This window comes from Mauremys mutica, chromosome 3, assembly GCF_020497125.1.
Source record: "Mauremys mutica isolate MM-2020 ecotype Southern chromosome 3, ASM2049712v1, whole genome shotgun sequence".
Classification (NCBI taxonomy): Eukaryota; Metazoa; Chordata; order Testudines; family Geoemydidae; genus Mauremys; species Mauremys mutica.
The window spans coordinates 103,438,112-103,461,949 of record NC_059074.1 but is presented as its reverse complement, the minus strand read 5'-3'; the positions used below and the strand labels follow the sequence as shown (position 1 = coordinate 103,461,949).

The 23,838-nt window shown below is 44.2% G+C and overlaps 1 long non-coding RNA gene across 3 annotated transcripts in view; it reads right to left on the bottom strand.

Moving 5' to 3' along the window:
• LOC123366898 overlaps window positions 1-23,838 on the bottom strand; it is a 116,719-nt gene that overhangs the window by 2,907 nt on the left and 89,974 nt on the right. For 2 of the 3 annotated variants that reach the window (XR_006578221.1, XR_006578222.1), the window contains exon 5: window positions 18,611-18,691. The exons of the other annotated variant lie outside the window; for it this stretch is intronic. This is a non-coding gene — a long non-coding RNA (uncharacterized LOC123366898). The remainder of the gene's footprint in view (window positions 1-18,610; window positions 18,692-23,838) is intronic. 3 annotated transcript variants of the gene reach the window in all.

The window sequence follows — 23,838 nt, the reverse complement described above, 5'->3', positions numbered from 1 at the left end:
TTATTGCCCATCACCCACCCAACTCAGCAAACAACCTGAACATGTAAGGCAGTGGCTCTCAACCCTCTCCAGACTACTGTACCCCTTTCAGAAGTCTGATTTGTCTTGCATACCCCAAAGTTTCACCTCAGTAAAAACTACTTGCTTACAAAATCAGACATAAATATACAAGTGTCATAGCACACTATTGCTGAAAAATTGCTGACTTTCTCATTTTTAACCATATAATTTACCAATAAATCAATTTGAATATAAATATTGTACTTAGATTTCAGTATACAGTATATAGAGCAGTATAAATAAGTCTTTGTCTGTATGATATTTTAGTTTGTACTGACTTCACTAGTGCTTTTTATGTAGCCTGTTGTAAAACTAGGCCACTATCTAGATGAGTTGATGTACCACCGGAAGACCTCTGTGTACCGCCAGGGGTATGTGTACCCCTGGTTGAGAACCACTGATGTAGGGGACTTCTCTAAAGACATTCCTCTTTGGCTGTATGCACCAAAATATGTTAAGGTGTATCTGGAAAAAATGTCTTTAGTTGTTAATAGCTTTGTGCTGAAGTTTTCCGTGCTGGGGGTTTGCCTTAGGCTGATTTATTTAAGTTACAGTGAAAATGGTTTAACCATTTCCAAGAATGAAGCTAGGGAAAAATGTGTTTTGCCCATGTTAAAAAAAAAATCTGGGGACCTTTTCTATGAGAACCCATATGCATGCTTCAGATAAGTGAAGCCACAGATAATGGTGATGCACTCAGCTGCCATGAAAAGTGATAACGTTGCCAATAAATTGAATAGTCAGTGGGAACAAGCTGAAGTCAATGGGAAAACTCAAGAAGTGAAACTGCTGGCCCAACCAAAGTCTGTTAAAAATCAAGCTACCACAGATTTTTCATCAGTGCAGACAACTAATAATTGACTCCAGATTCATATGATAAATACTTTGCATTTTACAGAGCACCTTATACCAGAGAGCCTAAAACATGTAACTAATGCTTATAAATTAAGCCATACAAATATAATCCCATTTAACAGATGAGGGGGAAAAAATGAAGCAGAGAGAGTATTCAACTTGTCCAATGGCACACAGCAAGACAAGAGCAGAGCTAGGAATAGATGGGTGTCTGAATTAAAGGCATGCCTGGCTTTTGGTCTTCTGGCTTCATCTGTTCCACCTGTTGTACTTAGAATATTCAAGTCACTAAAAAACAATATTCCATATCCCTAGACTCTCTGGGCAAGACCCTCAGCTGGTATAAGTCAGAATAGCTCAAACAAGTAATGGAGCTACACTGATTTACCTCAGCTGGGATCTGGACTGCTGGATGCAGAGGAAGTTGGAAAATAAAATGGCAACCAAAGCATTAAGGGCAGAAAGTGAGATTGCAGCAGTGCTAGAGGCACAGCACATGGCATGAAGGAGAATCATTCTGGAGAACTTTAGTCTTCAAGGCTATCATCCTCTCTGGAGCTTTTCTTGAGCTTTAAAATAACTTTTATTGTTATTATTATTAGAGCTAGTAGTAAATTTTCTAACAAACCTTAGTTTCATCAGAAAATGCTGTTTCACTGTAGTAAAATGTTTAGTCAAATCTATTTCAGACTTGACAACATTTTAGTTCAAGTTACAGGTGGGTTTCCATTGGAAACCTGCTAGGAGCCCATGTTCCAGGGCCCATGGCACTGCAGCAGCCCCTGGCATCAACTCTCTTGGGCCTGGAAGGCTCTGGAGCCATGACTAGAGCCAGGACCCTTAGGGCTGCTAAGGTACCCGGTCTGCAGCACCACTACCAAGCTCCCTGAGAGGAAGTGGAGAGCCAAGGGCTCTGATAGCCCAGGCTCCAGCCCATGCACACTGGTTGGGGTCACAAGCCTGAAAACCCTGGGTGCTCTGGCCACACAGCTGGGCTCCCCTCCAGGGAATAAAAGCAGTGAAAGTGACAAGAAAGTCAATTTCACATTTTTTGTTTCAGGAACACCACCTGTCAGTGTTTCCAAAACAAAGTTTTCAGGGAAATTTCAGTAAAATTGGTTTCATTCCAAATCAGAATGAAAGCAAATTCCAAAATATCAAAGCTTCTCGCAAACCAAAACTCCCAAATTTTTGCCAGCTCTAATAATAGCCACAACCAGCAAGATGCCTTGTTGTCTGAGTGAGATGATAAGTGAGTGGAGCTATCTTGATTGAGCCAAGTCCATAAATGAATCATAAGGTAGACTTTGAGCAAAAAAGTCTGTCTGTACCTTCTAAATGCTTTTGGGCGGGGAGAGGAAGGGGTGGAAGAGCTTTATCATCAAGTCATACAGTTAATTAAATAGGGGAACAGTGATTGCTTTCAAGCAGGATGACACAGAGTTCCACTTCTGCAGGGTCACCAAATCCTCTTATGCTTTGAACATTTGCTTTTACTGGCTGCCCTGCCCTTCTCACTGTGCCACCTCTAAAACCAGGAAGCACATGGAGCTTCCTCTCCATCCGGCTACTGAACAGGAAACGTTCGAATCTTGGACAGCCAGGAATATGCTAGCTGGAAAGTTTGGTGGACAAGCAGTAAAGGAATTGACGCACCCTCAAACATTGCTTCCATCTGGCAGGCCATCAAGATTTCATGTGCCTTCTCCCATCATCCCCCAAACTGAGGCAATTTTGAAAAATTAGTATGTTGACCTCATGCACAAATACTGGAAATTGGATTAATTAGACTGGAAATAGGCTTGAGAAAACCACTCATCCATGTTGCACGCACACCAGCTGTGCCAAAGCCATGCTTGTTCCAGACTGTGCACTTCCTGTCCCTCTTGATCGTCAGTATTTCTGTGATATGCATGTGCACAACACATTCAATATCTAGAGAGGCAGTAAATTTAGCTGATTCGCTGATATAGAAACTTGGTTTTGTTGTATTGTTTCATCAACATTACACAAGGACATAAGCCTGGCTAAATGTACCAGAGTGTGTATAAAATAGGATGGGATGGATCCTTCTCATCGAGCCATCAGTGTATACCGTAGCCTGTTTGTTGGCAAGACATTTCAGCTCAGAAAAATATACTGTACACTCAACTGTATGGGATATTTCTGGGGTCTGACAAAACCCTATTACCCTGATTTTTCAGCTTTTTCCATTATTAATTTTAACAAGCAGATATTAAAACTCCGTACCAGTGTGAATGTGTGCACACACACACAAATGTCTGGTTTTATATATGCACACACACATGCTTATCCCAGCATTCAATATTTAGAGGGACAATAGAACACAAGCTTACCAAAATGAGGCTACCAAACTCTTCATGGCTACAGTGTGATTTTGTTTAACCAACCCCCTGCCCCACTTTGCTTGCAATATATTTTAATTATAATGAAAAAACTGCACCTTTACAAATCAGGTGGATACAAGCCAATGCATATACAGGAAGAGCAGAGAGAGTGGTGTATATGTAATAAAAACTCTTATAAAGCACATCTCATTCACCTTTAGAAAACATGACATGAATATTTCTATAGACAAACTTGCTTAACACCTGCAAGCTATTTTGAAGTCTCCAGCAATAATAATGTAATTGACACCTTCATGGAAATGTCTGAGTTAAGTCACTAACATCACATCTTTCTGTAGTGGTGAAATGGAAGATGTGAAAGCAGGGCACATCTAGCAATAAAATTTAAAATAGCAAAGGGTAAAAGGATAAACACTGGGTAAGACTGCAAACATACTGGCAATCAAAAAGCAAAGAGACAGACATGACTTTAGTTACAGCTAATGAAATAAGTAGAGAAAATGGGAAAGATTAATAGATTTTTAAGGCCAAAAGGACTATTAGATCATCTAGTCCAGTGGTTCTCAACATGTACATGTACTCCTGGGGGTTCTTTCAGGGGGTACTCAGCTCATCTAGATCAGCATTTCTCTACCTGGGAGTTGCAGCTCCTGAGCAACAAGCTCAAGTATCACACTGAAATGTAAGTACAATATCTATATTCCAATTGATTTATTTGATAATTATATGGTAAAAGTGAGAAAGTCAACAATTTTTCAGTAATAGTGTGCTGGGACACTTGTATTTTTATGTCTGATTTTGTAAGCAAGTCATTTTTAAATAAGGTGTAACTTGGGGGTATGCAGGACAAATCAGACTCCTGAAAGGGGTACAGTCATCTGGAAAGGTTGAGAGCCACTGATTTAGTCTGACCTCATGCATAACATAGTACATAAAATTTCATCCAGTTACTCCTCTATTGAGCCCGCTAACGTATGTTTGACTAATGCAGATCTTACAAGAAGGGTATTTACTTTTGAAAGGGCAAAAAAGGTAAAATATAAATCTTGCAGCCCACAATCCCTTATATGTTGTCTGCTTAGGCTGCATGCTGTTCAGGCCATTGGGCTTGTTTTCTGAACTATCTAGCAAATTTTCAGCTCCTGTATAAATAGTGATACCCAACTAACATTGACATATTGGTCTCAGGGTCAAGTTTTTTTAGTTATTATTTTAAAACAGCTCCTGTCACATTTTACCTGCTTTGCCACACCATCTCTCCTCCCCCTCACCCCCGCATTTATCTCCATACACATTCCCTTTAATTACATCAAGTTTATGGTAGCTTAATCATGGAGAATAGAGATTCTAAAAAGGAAGGTGGCAATTTCCCATCAGAAGTCTGAAAATGTATTCCCAACAGCAATAACTAGCTGAACAGACCCATCAGTCTAAGATAAGTACTAAAAAATTACAAAGAAAAAAACGGTTCAGGGCAATTTAAACTAAAAGAAAAGTTAACCTAAATGAATTTAGTACCCTGGAAAGCACGGGAGTGACAGTCCTGGAGATAAATGTCTTCCATCAACCATATAGGTAGTTAGGCCTCTCCCTGTTGAACACCAAGATGCCTCAAATACTAGTCTGCAGAACTAACTCTAGGAACGAAAAGCCAGTTAAGTCTCAGTGCCAGTTCAGTTCTTGGAAACTGGTAACAACTATGTCAATTAATGGCGACTTTGTCTACAGCTGGTTAGATTCATGGATTCCAAGGCCAAAAGGGACAATAGTGATCATCTAATCTGACCTCCTGTATAACACAGGCCATAGCATTTCCCCAGAATAATTCCTAGAATGTAGCTTTAGAAAAAGATCTAATCTTGAATTTTAAAATGGTTAATGATGGCGAAACCACCACAAGCCTTGATAAATTGTTCCAGTGGTTAATTGCTATCACCATTAAAAATGTACACCTGGCTTCCACCCTTGCTTCAAATTCCAGCCATTGGATCATGTTATACCTTTCTCTGCTAGATTGAAAAGCCATTGTTTAATATTTGTTCCCCATGTAGATACTTACAGACTGTAATCAAGTCACCCCTTATCCTTCTCTTTGTTCAACTCATGGAGCTCAATCTATTTAGCTTATCACTATAAGGCATGTTTTCTAATCATGTAATCATTCTCATGGCTCTTCTCTGAATCCTCTCCAATTTATCAACATCCTTCTTGAAATGTGGGCTCTAGACCTGGCTACAGTATTCCAGCAGCGTCGCACCAGTGCCAAATATAGAGGTAAAATAACATGTCTTCTACTCAAGATTCCCCTGTTTATGCAAGAATCACATTAATTCACTGGGAGCACTATGACCCCTAAATCTTTTTCAGAGTCACTGATTTCCAGGCTAGAGTTTGCCATCTTGTAAAGTATAGCCTGCATTCTTTGTTTCTAGATGCATCATTACATAAGTTATCCCATTACATCTTTTGGGTGAGAGTTGTTCATTAGCTTATCCTAGTTTCTGCAATTGCTCTATTTGTTATTTGCGCATATTTGTAATGTCATATGTAAATAAATGTCCACCTCCAGGGTGCTTGTGAACTGTCTAATGAAACTATTTATGTTATGCAATTGGTCACTTATATCATGTTATTCCTTCCACTTCCTAGTAAAATGGATGGTTTCATGAGTAGAATATCGAAGAGTGACTATTGAGTATTAAATGCTCTCGTTGATGCATCAGTATCCTTGTTCATAGTTGAACACAGGTAGTTATCTGAAGAACAGATATACTCGAAACACTGTGAACACAGACTGTCCATGCAAATAGTCAGAGAGCGAATGAAAGGTATTAACGTGGTCCCACAGAACAGGAGTTAAGAGCTCAAGACTTTGGAGCATTTAACCAGCTCTAGCTGTGATGGTGGTTTTGTGATGTAGCCAACTGTCTACTAGGAACTGGGCTGATACCACTGATTCATATCACATAGGCTCCTGAACAGCCATTAAGAGGACAGTGGGAATTACCAACTTTGGGCAAAGTTTGTACAGGTGTCTTAAAGCTGAAAGATTCTATCATCACCAGCCCCCTGAGATTTCCAGTTCCCCCCATTAAATATTTTAGTTATGCTGGTGAGGATTATGCCCATTTTCATGGGCAACTAGCTCAGCTTGTATTGTTGTTTATTAACGACATATTGTACCCTGATAGAATTGCATCTGCTTTTATAAACCTAAAGAATATTCTCTAGTTGACTTAACTCTCCCTCATCAGTATGCTAAAGATTTGGTTTTGTGAGAACTTGTCCAGAATACTGAAGAGTTGCCATATGGTATGTTTGTTCTGTGTGCCACTTGGAGTACAATCCTGTCTCTTTTCTGAAGGTATTTTATATGCATTTTTTACACGTGGACTCACAAACTAAGTTAAATTAGATTCCCCATTCTGTTAATCTGTGTGCAAAGCATTTTCCATTCATTCATTATCCTACAGTTACCCCCAGTTCATATTACAGAACCATTAAACAGTCTGGAATTGAATCTTGTACTACTCGTTCCACAAGCTCCATGTAATCAGGCATTTAACTGTCAAAAAGTGGAGCCTCTTGAGTAATTACATTAGCTACTGTCTCATTCACTGACCAATGTCACATGCAGTATAAACCAGTATTTAAAGGTGACTAGAATGAACATGCTAACTGTGGTGAATCTGATTCATTTGTGTAAAACGAATTCTTTTTTTTTTTTTTGGTCTCCTTCCCCTTTCCCTAGCCTCTATTTGTCTGTCTAAGCCTAGGGACTGTCATGAATGTTTGAAAAACACCCATTACATGGTGGGCATCAGCACAAATAAAAGGGAATAGTTATAAAACAAGAAAATGCTACATTACTGCTCTACATTGAGTATACTTTCATACCACCAAGTCAGTGTACTTTACATATTACCATAATGCTTAGATACTGTGGTAATGGGTGCTATCGGAAAAAAAAAAAACTTTAGATAGCTGAAGTGCTAGTGACACACAGTTAAGGAGACCTAAGCATTTCCATTCTAAGCCTATGTATCCCGTTGCTCATAATTTTCTGAAACTTTTACCTCTCGAGTTGAAGTTATCCACACTTGCTCTTTACCTAAAGGAGAGCACTTTTTTGGAAGGCTTGAGCTTGAAGGAAAATGGTTCAGCTATTTTCTAGCCAGAGGAAAGTGAATGGATACACATTTCACATTATAAAATAATTCTTTCACTTAAGTGAAAAAACAGCTCTATGCCCAAAGTGACTGAAGGCGGAAAGATGAGATTTGGCAGAGAAAAGGCTCCACTGTGGAGATATGTCTTGGAGTGTTTCTGTGAACATAGATTTTTATTTTGGCCAAGTCATGAGTCTTTGCCAACTACTTTTTGAGTGTGCACACTAAGCATTAAAGGAATAGCAGTATTTTTTAACAAACATGGAGTAATGTTTTAAAAAAGAAGTGCACATGCATGTTAGCAATAGAGTAAAAAATGTATTGAAGGTTACTAATAAATGAGGCAAGGTTCCACAAGAGCCCAGATTCATTCAGACCACATCCTTTCTATTTTACAGAAATCCCTAGTACAACATACAGTATAAGCATAACTCCACTGCCTCACTGAAGGGCCCTTGACTCTAGGTTAAATTCTGTGGAGCTTCAGAAGGGTATGTCTACACTGCAATCGGGAGGTGTTATTGCATCAGATGTACACATATCCAAGCTTGAGTATGTATGTCTACACATGTTGCAGTCATACCTCTGGATTGCAATGTAGATATAGAAGAACACTCCCTCTTCTGGATTTCAAAAGGTGTGAAAAATAGGGAATTACAATTTAAGGCTGCATGTGCCGCATTAGCTCTGTCCCCTTACATGAATAAATCATGATATTTCTAAAAGACTATGATTGTTTAACTAAAGACTACTATATAATGTTGTACAATTTCTTTCCTATAGTCTTGTACAGTGCACAGTTAATACAGTAAGGTTCTGTAACAGCTCCTGCCTCACTGATTTCATTTCTTGTTGTTAAGCAGAATTCCACGTGTACTTAAGGTTGTGGAAAATATTGCATGAAATATTGATTGGCTGGGGAACCTCAACTTTGGCATTTCAGAACTTTGGAGTACCTTAACCATGCATTCTTAGGGTTTTTTTAAGAGTTTTCTGTGAGTGTTTAGTGCTGCATTGGACACAAAAGGAAGACAAGATCTTGAGAAGATTACAAATGATATAGCAAAGAAAGAAAATCCCACAAAAAACAAAATCAGCCCAAGATGACCTAAATAAGAATGAGTGCAGATAAGATTGCATGAGAGTATTTTTCATAATGTGGGGTGGTATTTGGGCTCAAATAGTAACTGTTAAGAAGGGATCTGAATGACAAGAAAGTGGGTTCTTGTCTCAGAAATGGATGAAGAGATACAGTTCATACAGGAAGAAAGCCAAACTAGACTAAAAGAGATCAGAGCTACTGCTTTATTGTCCTATTACCACAGAGATTTCTTTTTATGTTCGCATTTGGACAGTGTCAGAAAACAAGTCAAACCACAAAAAAAATATTTCAGTTGAACTGGGACATGATTGATGTTTGCCTAATTCACCCGTATCCAACTTGAACTCTTCAATGGAAAGTTTGAATCAGTTGTTGTGAGGCTTTCCACTCTGCATGATGTCACTTCATTAAATCCATTTCTAGCTTCATGTTTTGGCACTCTGAATCACTGTGGAATTCAAGCCTAAGCCTCAGGCAGCCTTCTGATTTCATCCAAGCCCAAGTTCCAAAAATGATTGACCTGTTTAGGTACTTCTGCAAATCCCATCACCAGAATGTCTGATCTTCATGCACATTGCACAGCCATTCTGTAGGGTACAACAGTCTGTGAACATAGGGACATAGGAAACTTTGTATATGACTTTTCCATGCAGGTTGCAACCACTCATCAATACCTTGAACTGACTTAGTTTCCAGAGCCTGGGCCTTGCAAACACCTGCAGAATTTGCATGACAATAGGAGATTTCCACATACCGGTTAACATAGAGACAAAAATCATACTAAATTTGCAAAAGGTGTAGGTTTGCAATATGCCAACTCATCTTGTCCAACTCCTTCTAAAAAGTTCTCCACCCACTTCCACCATATTCTATGATTAACACAAAGCTACTATGTGAAAGTATAAAATAAACATCACAACCTGCACTTTAATTTTTCATAAAACTGCCTTTGGAATGAAGTAGATGAGTGTCTCTAGTCTCCAAAGTTCCTTGCAATGAGCTCTTGGGCACTGAGTAAGTAATCAGTCATTATTGACACCTCCCAGTTAATAAACCAGACAAGACAGCTATTTCTTTAATTCACACAAACTGCAGACAGTTGCATGTTTAACTGCTGTGAGTCATTAAGGGCCCAACCCTGCCTTACTCCTCAAAGTATTCCCATTGACTTCTGTGGGAGGCTACTTAAAAGATTTGCTTGATTGGGGCCTAACTTAATATAGTGTAACTGGCCCCCATGTCTCATACTAAATGTGAATGGTGAGACAAAACAGTCCACTCCTGCCCAAAAATCAACACATTTTTATTTCAAAAGTTACTTTGTGAGTGACCATAACCTTCATTTTTAGGCAGGTGCCTTTTTCATTAACAGTATTATTTTCCTGAGTGATAAACAAACACATATGTCTCAGGCCTGGTCTACACTAGGACTTTAATTCGAATTTAGCAGCGGTAATTCGAACTAACCGCTCAACCGTCCACACCAGGAAGCCATTTAATTCGAACTAGAGGGCTCTTTAGTTCGAATTCGGTACTCCACCCCGACAGGTGGAGTAACGCTAAATTCGACATGGCTAGCTCGAATTAGGCTAGGTGTGGATGCAAATCGAACTTAGTAGCTCCGGGAGCTATCCCACAGTGCACCACTCTGTTGACGCTCTGGGCAGCAGTCGGAGCTTGGATTCTCTGACCAGCCACACAGGAAATGACCCGGGAAAATTTGAATTCATTTTCCTGTCTGGACACTTTGAATCTGACGTCCTGGCTGGACATCGGGGCGAGCTCCGCAGCACCTGCAATGATGCAGAGCTCTCCAGCAGAGGAGTTCATGTTATCTGTGAATAGAAAGAGGGACCCAGCATAGACTGACTGGGAACTCTTCGATCTGATCGGTGTGTGGGGCGAGGAGTCTGTGCTTTCGGAGCTGCGCTCCAAAACACGGAATGCGAAGACCTACGAGAAGGTCTCCAAAGCCATGAGAGACAGAGGATACAGGCGGGATGCAACGCAGCGCCGCGTGAAAATCAAGGACCCCAGACAAGGCTACCAAAAAATCAAAGCGGCAAACGGACGCTACGGAGCCTGCCACCACTGCCCCACCAGCGACCATGGACTCTGACGATGGGACAGTGTCAACGGCCAGTTCCTCGGTGATGTTTGCGGACGGGGAAGATGAGGAAGGGTTTGTGGAGGACGAGGCAGGCGAGAGCGCTTACAACGCTGGTTTCCCCGACAGCCAGGATCTATTCATCACCGTCACGGAGATCCCCCAACAACCCTCCCCGGCCATTAACCCGGATCCTGAATCAGGGGAAGGAGCAGTCGGTAAGTGCTTTAACCATGTTAACTTTTATTCTTAATATAACAGGAATCTTAACTGTGTGAAAAGGAGGTCTGTCTAGATATGGGGATAGAACAGAAATCATCCTTGGAGATCTCCACGAAGCTCTCCTTGCGTTAATCGAAAAGCATCAGCAGGAGGTTCCTGGGGAGAGCTGCCTTATTGGGTGCTCCGTGGTAGCACAGTTTTCCGCGCAAGGCTTTCATGAGGTACTCAGGGAGCACTGCCTCCCCGAGCACGGCTGCATCGGGCCCTGGTTCGTGCTAGCTTTCACGCAGCATGCGCTCTCTATCTCCTTCAGTGACCCTCCTCAGGGTGATCTCGCTCGGAGACTCCTGCATCTAATTAGGGTAATTACTGTAATTTTACGTCTGGTCCAAAGTATTTTTTAAAAATCTACGGACAGACGGCATAGCACAGACTCAGCACGCAGCTGCGTGACGAGCGTAACGGAAAGCCAAAGAATATAATGGACGCTCATGGAGGGAGGGGGGAATGAGGACGCAAGGTATCCCACAGTTCCTGCTGTCTCCGAAAAGTATTTGCATTATTGGATGAGCTCCAAATGCTTCTAGGGTCAAACACAGTGTCTGCGGTGGGTCAGGGCATAGTTCGGCAATTTGCGCACACACCCCACCCACCACCAGAAGTGAAAACAATCCTCTGTTGACTCTTTTACATGTCACCCTATCTTTACTGAATGCTGCAGATAGACGTGATGGTGCAGCACTCAACACCAACATCCTTGCTCCCCCCACACTATGGATGGCTGATGGTACAAAAAGATGGGTATCCGTCCTCAACATCAGCCTATTGGCACATGGGGCAGTGCAAAAGGACTGGTAACCATGCGTACTAGCATCTGTGAGGTTGATCAAGGGCGCCTGGCCCTAATTTTTCATGGTAGATGGTGCAGTATGGCTGTTAACCGTCCTCGTCATTGCAACAGGGGGCTGAGCTCCATCAGCCCCCACCCTTCCTGTGTAAAGAAAAGATTGAATTGCCCCTGGACTAGCAGAGGGATGATGGGCTCCTTCATCCACAGTAATTAATGTCCTGCCTGGACTATCATTGCAGCTGGAGGCTTCCTTCCACTCATTTCTCACAAACAAGTCACTGTGTCTTATTCCTGCATTCTTTATTACTTCATCACACAAGTGGTGGGACAATGGTATGGTAGCCCAGGAAGGCTGTGGGAAGGCCGGAATGAACAGGTGGTGTTGTTGCAGGAGCACCCCTTGTGAATAGCATACAGCTCCAAATTTATGCAGGATCGGACACAGAGCAGCTGTGCTCTCTGGTTCTATGATACAGTGGTTCTCTAGTACACTTGCCCATAATCTAGGCAGGACTGATTCTATTTTTAGATACCAAAAAGGAGGGATTGACTCAGGGAGTCATTCCCAATTTTTGCTTTTGCGCCCCTGGCTGCTCGGCCAGGGGCACTTATGACAGCACCAAATGGTGCAGTGCAAAAGGACAGGTAACCATGCCCATCTTATTACCATCTTATTACCAATTTATGGTATGGTAGATGGTACAATATGGCTGGTAACCATCTCAGCTGTCATGCAAAAGCAAAAGCATGCTGCTGTGTAGCGCTGCTGGCCCGCCTCTGTCAGCGGCATCTAGTACACATACGGTGACATACACAAAAGGCAAAACAGTGTCCATGGTTGCCACGCTATGGCGTATGCCAGGGCAATTCTGGGAAAATGGGCTTGAAATGATTGTCTGCCGTTGCTTTCCCGGAGGAAGTAATGACTGGCGACATTTACCCAGAATCCACCGCGAAAATGATTTGTGCCCCAGCAGGCACAGGGGTCTCAACCCAGAATTCACAGACACAGGCTAGACTCAGTTAATTGTTCGCAAAAATGTATCTTTGCAAGGAATTCACTCCCTGTTTCCCATCTCACAGCTTCCACTGTCTCCAGACCTGACACAGCATCCCCCTCGCAGAGGCTGGCAAAGATTAGGCGGCGAAAGAAAAAGACAAGGGACAAGATGTTCGAGGAACATATGGGCTGCTACCTAGCAGAGGCGGACCAGCAGAGCCAGTGGAGGGAGACCGTCTCTCTGTGGCAGCGCTCACACAGCGAACGGGAGGAGAGGTGGCGTGAGGAAGAGAAGCAGGCGACTGAAACGCTGCTTGGACTAGTGAGGGAGCAAACGGACACGCTCAGGCGCCTTGTGGATGTTCTGCAGGACCGCAGGAGGACAGAGACACCCTGGAGTGTATCTGCAACCGCACTCCCCCGCCACAAAGTCCCATACCCCCCTCCCCGAAAATAATCAGGAGGAGGGGCGGCCGGGGACGTGAATACTGTCACTACACCACAGCACAGTGCTCAAGTACCCAAAAGCTCTCATACCATACATTTGCCAAAGTCCTTCACTTCCAGACTCACAGTAGTCCCAATCCCAGTCCCATCCCCTAACTGTCTACTTAATTAATAAAAATGCTTTGCTGTTAATTACTGTTTCCGTTATGTTTTTTCAAAGAAGACTGTGTTTGAATGGGGGGCGTGGGGAAGGGGGTGGTTAATTGCATAGGACAGTCACCTTTCCCAGGGTACAGACACGGGGGCAGGATCAGCAGCGGGTCACACACACGGTGCAGTCAGTAGGCACCCTGGTCGGTATGGGAGGTGTTTTCCAGGATCTGTGTGGGCGGGGGAGATGTGACTTTGCAGCGGGGGAGGGCGGTTACAGATCTTATACAGCGGTCCTTGTCTTGGACCGCTGAGTCACGCAGCTGAGGAATCTGTATCCGTCCTGCTCCACCACAAGGTCACATATCCGCCCGCACACAGAATTCCATAAAGAGGGATGGCAGGCTCCGTTGAAAGAAGCATTCCGGCACTGCGGACCGCTCTAGGAGCAGGAGCCTGTCATTCCTTGAGTTTAGAGGCGGTCTTTACATCACCGCACACCCTACCCAGCACAGTCTGCGTCCCAGTTTCAACCCTTTCACGAAAAGTCATGAATAAAGAAACCTTTGTTAAGTAATAATGGGACATGTATTTTATTTTTACACGTGTGCTGGAAGTGGGGGTAACGGGGTGAACGGGGTATGTAACCAAAGAGGAGAGTCAACAGTAACTGGGTAAAGAAACAGGGGCAGGTTCAGCTTCTCTGTAAAGAAACTGAACAGTCACAGGTCACGCTGCTCGCTGCTCGCTGGTATTTGAAGAGTTCCTTGTCGCTGTCCCAGGCGCCTGTATAGGGCTTCATGAGCAAGTGCATTAGCGGGCAGGCTGGGTCCCCGAGGATGACTATAGGCATCTGCACATCCACAACAGTTATTTCGTGGTCCGGGAAGAAACTACCTTCCTGCAGGCGTCTGAGCAGCCCACAGTTCCTGAAAACACACGCATCATGAACCTTGCCCGGCCACCCGACGTTGATGTTTGTAAAACGTCCCCTATGGTCCCCCAGTGCTTGCAGCACCATTGAAAAGTAGCCCAATTTCTCATCAGCTGACTGTGGAAGAGGTGGACGATAAAGTGCGAGGAGGAGAAAACGGCGATGATCTCAGCGGGCTCCATGCTTGCAGTACTGTGGCGTCCGCGCTGTCACTGACCAGAAAAGTGCACGAACAGATTGCCCGCAGGCGCTTTCAAGGAGGGAGGGAGGGAGGTTGTGATTGACGGTTCAATGACGACACTTACCCAAAACCACCCTCGACACATTTCTCCCCCCAGCAGGCATTGGGGGGAAATCCCAGGATTCCAATAGGCAGCGGGGAGTGCGGGAACTGTGGGATAGCTTCCCACAGTGCACTGCTTCCAAAGTCGACGCTGGCCCCGTGAATGTGGACTCAGAAATTCGAATTAGTGTATTTAGTATGGATACACAAATTCGACTTCATAAGGTCGAATCCACAAATTCGAACTAAGTTGATTCGAAATAGTCTTGTAGTGTAGACAAGGCCTTAGTCTGAGAAGCTCTGTGTTGGAGGGCTGACATCCTGAATGCCTTCGAATGAACTCACAGTGGGCGTCAAGGTGACCTTTTAGGATAGTACATTCTAGCGTCAGGCTAATCTTTTTTGCAAGCCAAAATGGAGAGCCCATTCAAGATTATTTGTATAAAAACACAGTTGTCTTGATAAAGGAAGCCATATATTTGCGTCATATGACAACATTAAGCAGCACACCAACCTTTCTCTTTGAGAGGTTTTATCCTCTTGTTCTCATTCCTTATCAAAACATATAAAAAAGTTTGAAAGCATGGAACCGATCTTCAGGAAAATGAATATGCAAAATAAGCAAACACCTTTCACATACCAAGGCTGTTAATGAAACTGCCAAGTTGCACATTTGCAAAACCTGGGGTTTAATCAACGAGATCAGAGGCAACAATACAATCCTGATAATCTTCACTATAGAAAAGAACAGGGACTTTCCTTGTAAATAGTTTAACTGCTTCCCTGCTTTCAGAACGTGCAAGAGCCTTTGGATTGGATTATCCCATCACATAGCATCCCTGATTCAGGACAGCACATGCTGAAATCTGTTCCTATTGAGCATACGCTAACTTGAATAACGAGATCTTCCTAAAGTTGGGGTACAGGTGAATAACTTCATCAGTGCCATATCCTACAGTGGGAGAATAAGAAGGCCCTGGCTGTAGCTTCCTATACAATTGTAACTTTAGTGCCCTCGTGGCCAACATGGAGTCTGCTCTGCAGGCAGCTCTGGCCAAGAGAAGGCGTGCGCAGGAATGCAGCAGGAAAAATCCTTTCCACCCCAGGGGCACCTGTTCCAAACCCCTCCAGAGTGAACACACACACACACAGGAAAAGTACAATGGATATAAGAAAGGGAGATATGTATTTACAGAGGGATGAGAGGAGGAATACAACAAGGGGAAATATAGGGGGAGCAGTAGAACAGGGTTGCCTCCAAACAAGGCCCCATGGGCCCAGTGGTAGCACAGTCTGGAAGGGCAGGCACTGAGCAACGTGTCTGCACACAGAGTTCAGGAGTCCTGAGCAAAGTTCCAGTCCAGTGGTGAGTCTTGGGGGCTCCTGGTCGTCTACGGCGCCAGTGAACTTTCCCCCAAAAAACCCCTCCGGTGCCCTCTGCTGCCGCTCTCTGCAAAGCCCCACAGAGCGACCACCTCCCCACCTAACTAGCTAGCAGCCTCCCTCCTTGTTCCCAGTGCAGAGTCACAAGCCCCAGTGCTCACAGCCCCATGCAGCGCTGGGCAGCCATGATACTGGGTCCAACTCCGGCCTGTCCTTCTCGGGCGATTCCCCCCTGGCACAGGGCTCCTCCGGGCTCCTGTCCTGGGCTGTCCCCGATTGGCCTCTCTGTCCCTCCCAGGCTTCAGGCAGGTTCTCTGCTGCTTCCTTTGTGAGGGCCTGCGGGCTGCTGCCTCTCCCTCTCCCCCAGAGCGCCCCCTGGAGCTTCCCTCCTTTTTTCTCACTCTCTCCCTCCCCCCTGGGAAAAAGATTTAAAGGGGCCATGCTCTCTAAACCCCAAAGGGGTTACTCAATATCCATGTAAGTGTATTAAATGCTGTGGCATTCTAGTTAGCTGAAACCGAATCATGTGACCTTCTAATACCGCATATTAATTTGATGCTGCCATATTAGATCTGACAGCATCCAAAGTACTCCTATACTCTTAAGAGTTCGTTTCCCTTTTCATTGTGTTGTGACCAGCACTGAAATAATAGTAAAACCATAAGTCATTAGAGGTTTTTCATACCCTAGATGCTGCAGTATCCCTTAACAAATACCATATTTTGGAACATCTATCCAGCGGATTTAAGCATGGGCTTAACCCGTGATTTGATGGTCTATGGTCCTAAAAAGTCTGCAAGGGTAACAGAGCCGGTCCATTTAGTCTTAAAAAAACAAAACAAAAACACAGGAAATGTTCAGTAGCCTACTGCCATCCACTATTAGCCCATTGCTCCTAGGTTTAGGATTTTACAGTAGTACATACATATCCCTTGTTAATAAAAAGCGATTTTCCTCAAGAAATGCTACACCTGAAACTTGGAATTTAATCAAGTTTCTTGGAGCTAGAAGTGTGGGAGAAGAAATGAAAATATAGATATCAATTAATGATTTGATGCGGAATTAGTTTACACTGGAATACACATGGTCTTTGTGCTGATATTACAGCCATCCTGATAACATGAGTATAATTCAAATTATTCCAGTTTAAGTCTTAAGAAGGGATCAACCACCAATTCCCTGAAGCCTAATCAGGACCTGCTACAACCAATGATATTATCAAATGTTCCATTTCAGAGTGTTCCAATAGCTTCCCAATAGGATGCATTACAGCATGACAGTAGGTTTACGTAACACCTAGGAACTCTATGCTAGAGAGCTCTACTTTCAGAAAGTGCTTGATGCGTTTACCTCTCAATCCCCAGCCCCTGAAATGAGGGACACATTCTTTTATTGAACACTGTTATTAAAAAAATATGTATAAGCATGCAAAGAGCTTGGAACTTATCATCATGAAACTAAACAATGATTCTGTGTACTAAAGGCATACTTTACCTAGAAAGCCACTAGTTACAATAAAATAAAAAGTCCATTTCCTCAAATGCTCACTGTTACTGTATTGTGTGGTTGCAGTCCCAGCCCCAACCCCTAACATGTCTGGAGACCCCTCCAAATGGAGGGGGTCAACCCCAGCTGCTAGCATCCCCAGAAACCGCTTCCTCTGAGCATGTGAGGGCAGTCTGTGCTCCTAGAAATCCCAAGGATCCTCAGATTGGGAGGACAGCCCAAGCCCACACAAAGGGGGAGTAGGCAGCCTCTGGACATCTCAGAGCCCCTCTCTCCCCAACTGTATGTGTGTGAGGACAGAGGCCTGGCTGGGAATACAGTGAGGGAGAAGGATGGGGTTAGGATTCCAAACCATGGCCCCTCTAAGACCTGATTAGCCAAGTGGATTGACACAGAGAGCCAATGAGGTCTGAGAAACAAAGTGTGATTTGGCCTTCCTGATTTTTATACTCCTCCCTGGTCATTTGTCCAATCTTCCACTTCTTGTAAGCTTCTTTTTTGTGTTTAAGATCACCAAGGATTTCACTGTTAAGCCAAGCTGGTCGCCTGCCATATTTACTATTCATTTTACACATTGGGATGGTTTGTTCCTGCAACCACAATAAGGATTATTTAAAATACAGCCAGCTCTCCTGGACTCCTTTTCCCCTCATGTTATTCTCCCAGGGGATTCTGCCCATCAGTTCCCTGAGGGAGTCAACATCTGCTTTTCTGACGTTCAGGGTCCGTATTCTGCTGCTCTCCTTTCTTCCTTGTGTCAGGATCCTGAACTCGAACATCTCATGGTCACTGCCTCCCAAGTTACCATCCACTTTTGCTTCCCCTACTAATTCTTCCCTGTTTGTGAGCAGCAGGTCAAGAAGAGCTCTGCCCCTAGTTGGTTCCTCCAGCACTTGCACCAAGCAGTTTAAACAACACCACTAAAAAGAGCTCAGATCAAAATGCCTACAACTGAGGAAGTTTTACCTGACTCTGCAAAAGCAAAAATATTCTCAGTATATGATAACAAAAGACAAATATTTGCAAGGGCTACTGGTCAAGGAAGGCAGCTATCTCACCACATTTTTTACACCAGGAGGTAGACCTCTAGATGATTGAGAATGCTGGTTGGAATCAAACCTGCAATGGAAAAATATCAGTGCCCTCCCAGCAACGTGTATTAACAGTACTCACAGGAATCAGAATTAGCTGATGACATTCTGGTATCTAGATACACAGATCTCGATCTTGATCTGCCACAACTTCATCTGTCTGCTAGAAAAAGCCAAAGAATAAATCTATAATTGAATAAAACCAAGACATTGCAGTTATGTGCAGTACTATACATGAGACACTTGCTGACCTAAACTGATACCACCTGACCTCAAAAAAGTACAGCCAATACTGCAGGTGTCCACGTCTAAAAGATATTAAATGAGTTCAGAAGCTAATAGGATCTGTAAGAATGACAAGCCTCTCAGATGTGTGTGAACCCCTGAGGCAACTACCAAACCATGACGCACTAAGGACATGGTTCCCTCAATGTGATGCAGTCCTCACACATATCAAGGAGCTGCTGACCAACTATCCCATTCTGAAATACTACAATGTGAATGAAGGGACAACCATACAATGTGATGAAAGTGAGAGGAAGCTCGGGGCATCACTCCTACAAGAAAAGGGACGGCCAGGAGCTTTCATGTCAAGGTCACTATCACCAACAGAACAAAGATATGCCCAAGTAGAAAAGGAAAGTCTCGCAATAGTGTTCTCATGTGCAAAGTTCAACCAGTATGTTCAAGGACAGGAAACCATTAGTGGTTTATCAGTTTCTACTTGAGAAAGCATTTTAAAAAGCCACTGCTAGCAGCCCTAAAACACCTTCAGTGCACGCTACTGAAATTGCAATGTTACAATTTACAAGTATACTACAAGAAAGGGGCTGAGGTGTACAGCTGACTTTTTATCCAGAGCAGCCCTGCAGCACGAAGAGCTGGCAACTAAACAAGAATGTGAGATCCTCAGCCTGATAGAAAACATCACCCGAGCCAGTTATGTGCCAGATTCAAGGCAGGAGCTGGAAGGAATCTGAGAGCAAACTATATAAGACAAAGATGTATGAAGTGCTCACATCCATCATTCTGTCAGGATGGACAGACACAAGGGAAGAAACCCACCTGCCTCTCAAGAATACTGGAATTAACCAGACGAGTTGAACATACAACAGTTGAGGCAATCAAATCATAATACCCAGATAATTGAGAACAGAAACTCTCTCAAGAATACATGAGAGCCATTCTGGAATGGAAGCCTGTATCCAGAAAGCTAGAGATGCTATATACAGTAGCCAAACATGACAAAGAATATCCGAGACCTGGTGAGCAGTTGTGGTACATGTGGGGAAATGCAAGCCAAGCTGCAAAAAGAGATGATGAAAATACACTGCATCCTCTACAGAAATTGGACTTTTTCATCACAAATCACACAAAGACTACTTTGTTACTGTAGACTTCTATTCAGACTTCTGGAAACTAAATGAACTGTCAAATACTAACGCCGTAAACACCACAGAGCAACAAAGCATTTCAGCAGGAATGGTATCCCAAACAGTGCACTTTCAGACCCCAGTTTACTCTCAGTGAGTTCGGTCAATTTACCCAGGAATGGGAATTCAGTCACATCACATCCTCATCATACCACAGCCAGTCAAATGACAAAGCAAACTCAACAGTTAAAATTGCTAAAGCTATTAAAGAAAGCTGCAAGAAGCAAGAGGAAATATGCTATATATGGAAAGCCATTAATGAACGGATAAACCAGGGGTCGGCAACCTACGGCACACATGCCAAACACGGCACGCAAGCCGATTTTGAGTGGCATGCTGCTGCCTGCCACGGTCCCAGCCCCCAGCCCACTCAGCCCCCCCGCCCACCGCTCTCCCCTGCGGGGGCAGGAGGCAGAAGCTTGGTCCTGCAGCAGCCAAGCTTCCCCCCTCCCCCGCTTCTTCCCCCAGCGTGGTGCTTTCCTGCCCCTCCCCCTCTCCTTCCCTGTGCAGATTAGTTGATGGCTCTTGCGAGGGGGAGGGAGAAGAGTGGCAGCGTGCTCACTGCTCCGTAGAGGAGGCAGAGAAGAGGTAGGGATGGGGCCTTGGGGAAGGGGGTGGAACAGGGCACATCCCCTCAGGGCAGAGGGCTGGGAGCACCCCCATGAGCTGAGCACCCCAGCCCTCTGCCCTGACCCCTGAACCCCCCCCCACACCCAACCTTCTGCCCTACACCCCCACCTCCCAGCCCTCTGCCCTGACCCCTGAACCCCCCCATCCAGCCTTCTGCCCTACACCCCCCCACACCCTCAGCCCTGACCCTTGAACCCCCCACAGCCCCCATCCCTCTGCCCTGACCCCTGAACCCCCCCACACCCAGCCTTCTGCCCTGCACCCTCCACATCCCCCAGCCCTCTGCCCTGACCCCTGAGCCCCCCTCCAGGTCTGGGGTCCCAGCTGCCAGCCCCTTGCCAGCCGGCATCCCAGCCGCAGGCCCTGCTCAGCCCGCTGCTGGCCTAGGTGAACAGAACCCCAGCCTGGCAGCGAGCTGAGCAGGCTGGTGGCGTAAGATCAGCATTTTAATTTAATTTTAAATGAAGCTTCTTAAACATTTTGAAAACCTTGTTTACTTTACATACAACAATAGTTTAGTTATATATTATAGACTTATAGAAAGAGACCTTCTAAAAATGTTAAAATCTATTACTGGCACGCGAAACCTTAAATTAGAGTGAATAAATGAAGACTCGGCACAGCACTTCTGAAAGGTTGCCGACCCCTGGGATAAACACTTCCACAGAAGGCCTTAACAGCAGCCCACTTCAATGCCTGATATCAAGACATATGCATATTTTGGTGTCTATAGCCCCAGCATTACTACAACTGGCAGTGACAGAAGCAACAGACAAAAAGAGGAAGACAGACAAAGGCCAAAGCCTACTAAGACTGACAAGCTAAAGGACTCTCAGTACTACACCTGAGAGATGCTCCCAGGCTCAGACTATTTCCTCAGGACATATCATGCACTTGCAAGCAAGCTACGAGTTGAACAGATAAATCCTTTATATAATATAGCAACAGATGGGCATATATTTCACCAAGATCACAAATGCAAACATGATAAAAGCATGATGTGGAGGATGGTGAAATATGCACTCAAATGAGACTGGATCAGCAGAATATAGAAGGAACATAGGCCACTTAGTGCCTGATACTTATCAGAACAGACTCTGAAAACAACACTCCACTCCACCAGTAGAAATAAGTGCAGGCAATTTTCTATTACAAGAAGAAAGATTTGCACTTGCTCAAGCATCAAGTCACCTGCAAGGTATACACAAGACTTTGGACAATACCATGAAACAAGAAGCCTCCAAAACCCAGAGGAAAATACCTTAGCTGCCAAGCCGGTTGAGTGTTAGTGAAAAAACAGAGTTGATGTTAGGTTTTGTTAAGTTTATAGCGGCATGGCTGCGAAACTATAATTAAGGTTGCTTCACGACATCTGTTTAAAGGTCAACCTTTCTAAGTCCTCTAAAATCAACACACACAGTTGGATTTCTTTGAAATTTGGTGTGCCTAAACAGGGTGCAGGGCACGCTCAGTGACCCAAATTTGGAGACACTTGAGCCAGGCATTCTGGAGATAAGGGCCCCCCCAGGAATTTTTTAAAAGTTTCTAGGTAGTTTGTGGGTTTTTGGCCCAGAACTAGAGCTCAAACTACTGACGCAATGCTGGTCAAAAAGGTCTCAACTAGTTGAGTTTTACCCAAAGTAGTGCACAGCACCCAGTAAGTCTTTGCAGGACCTTAACTGTGAACAGTATTTAAGACAATGTACGTTTTTTTTACACTGCATATACACCAACACAAAAATAGTTAGAGCGTTTCCATTCCTGCCACTTCATATGCTTTAAAGCTTGACTCTCGTAAGTGCTAAAAAACCCAAATAGATACTTGGATTGCCTTGAAATTTGGTGCCCTCATGAGGGACACGTGGTCGCATTTGTGATCCAAATTTGGGGTCATTTGACCAAGGGGTTCCCAAATTACAGGCCTCCCCAAAGAAGCGCTTTCCTTTTGCTGCCTTATACTGTTCAACTGAGAGGCACAATGGCTGGATGAATATCAGACCTCTTCATGGCTTTGAACTCACCCTTCAGTTAACATAACTAAAGAGAAGTTAATGACAAGCCCCCACCTAAGACAAAAGGAGTTTTGCACTCAGTGGTTGGAGGTTGCTACAGTTTGGGAGTCATGGGTTGCAGTTTTATTTTGGGAGGAATGTAATCAAAGTATTAGGGAAAGGAGATGGGAAATAGATATTTAAATGCTTCCTGGAAGGGGTGCAGGAGTGGGGACAATAGCGGGAGAGGAGGTTGGGGCTGCAGTGAAGGGAAGGGGATATTGGGAGGGGAGAGGGGCTGGGGGCTTGGGTGAGGGAGACTTGGGGGTTAGTGGGAGTGGAGAGCACACGTTAGCCCCACATTCTCCCTCCTGTGTATGAAGCCAGATCTGGGGAGCTCTTGCCCCCTCCCTGCATTCCTCATATGATCCAAGGTAGATGGGTCCTTGCCCCTCTGTTGGTGTCTGAGCCTCTCCCGCTGCCGTGTGTTTGTGTAGCGCAATAGGGAGCTGATGCCCATCTATAAGGGTTGTTTCTTCCCTAACTCTCAACTGGCTTGGCAACTATGGTATTTTCCTCTGGGTTTGGGAGGCTTGTTGTTTCATGCCTTGGTACCATACAAAGACTTGTGTATACCTTGCAGGTGATTTGATGCTGGAGCAAGTGCGAGTCTTTCTTGTGATAATAAGAGACTGCCTGCACTTAGTTCTACAGCTCGAATGGTGTTTTGAGAGAGTGTTCCAATATCTATCACTCATTGGCCTATGCTCCCTCTGTGTCCTGCTGATCCAGTCTCAATGGAGTGTGCATTTCCCCATTCTCTACCCCCTCTCTTAGAGCCAGGTTCTAAACAGGGGTTCTCAGGACAAATTATTTGGTGGCTTCAAGGTACGGCCACCAACTCTTACTGGTGGCCGCCTCTCACACTTTTTCCTAAAATACTTAATTAGTTTAGGAAAAACAAACAAATATGCAAATATACACATCCAAATCACTGTAATTTATTTATTGCTAGTTAGTAAGTCTGTTGTGAAAAGTGATATTAAAAAAACATACACGTATCATTTTTCACAGCAGGCTTACTCAGCCCTGGCAAGCCTGGGGACAGATTAAGCTAGGGGGCAGAGGTCTGGGGAGGCACTCCTTTTCCCCTCCCCCATCACAATCCAGGAGGTCTGTGGCCACAAGAAAAGCCCTTGATGGCCGCATTTGAGCTGTCTAGGAGGCTTGCCATTTTGAGAGAGTCTGAGGCCCCC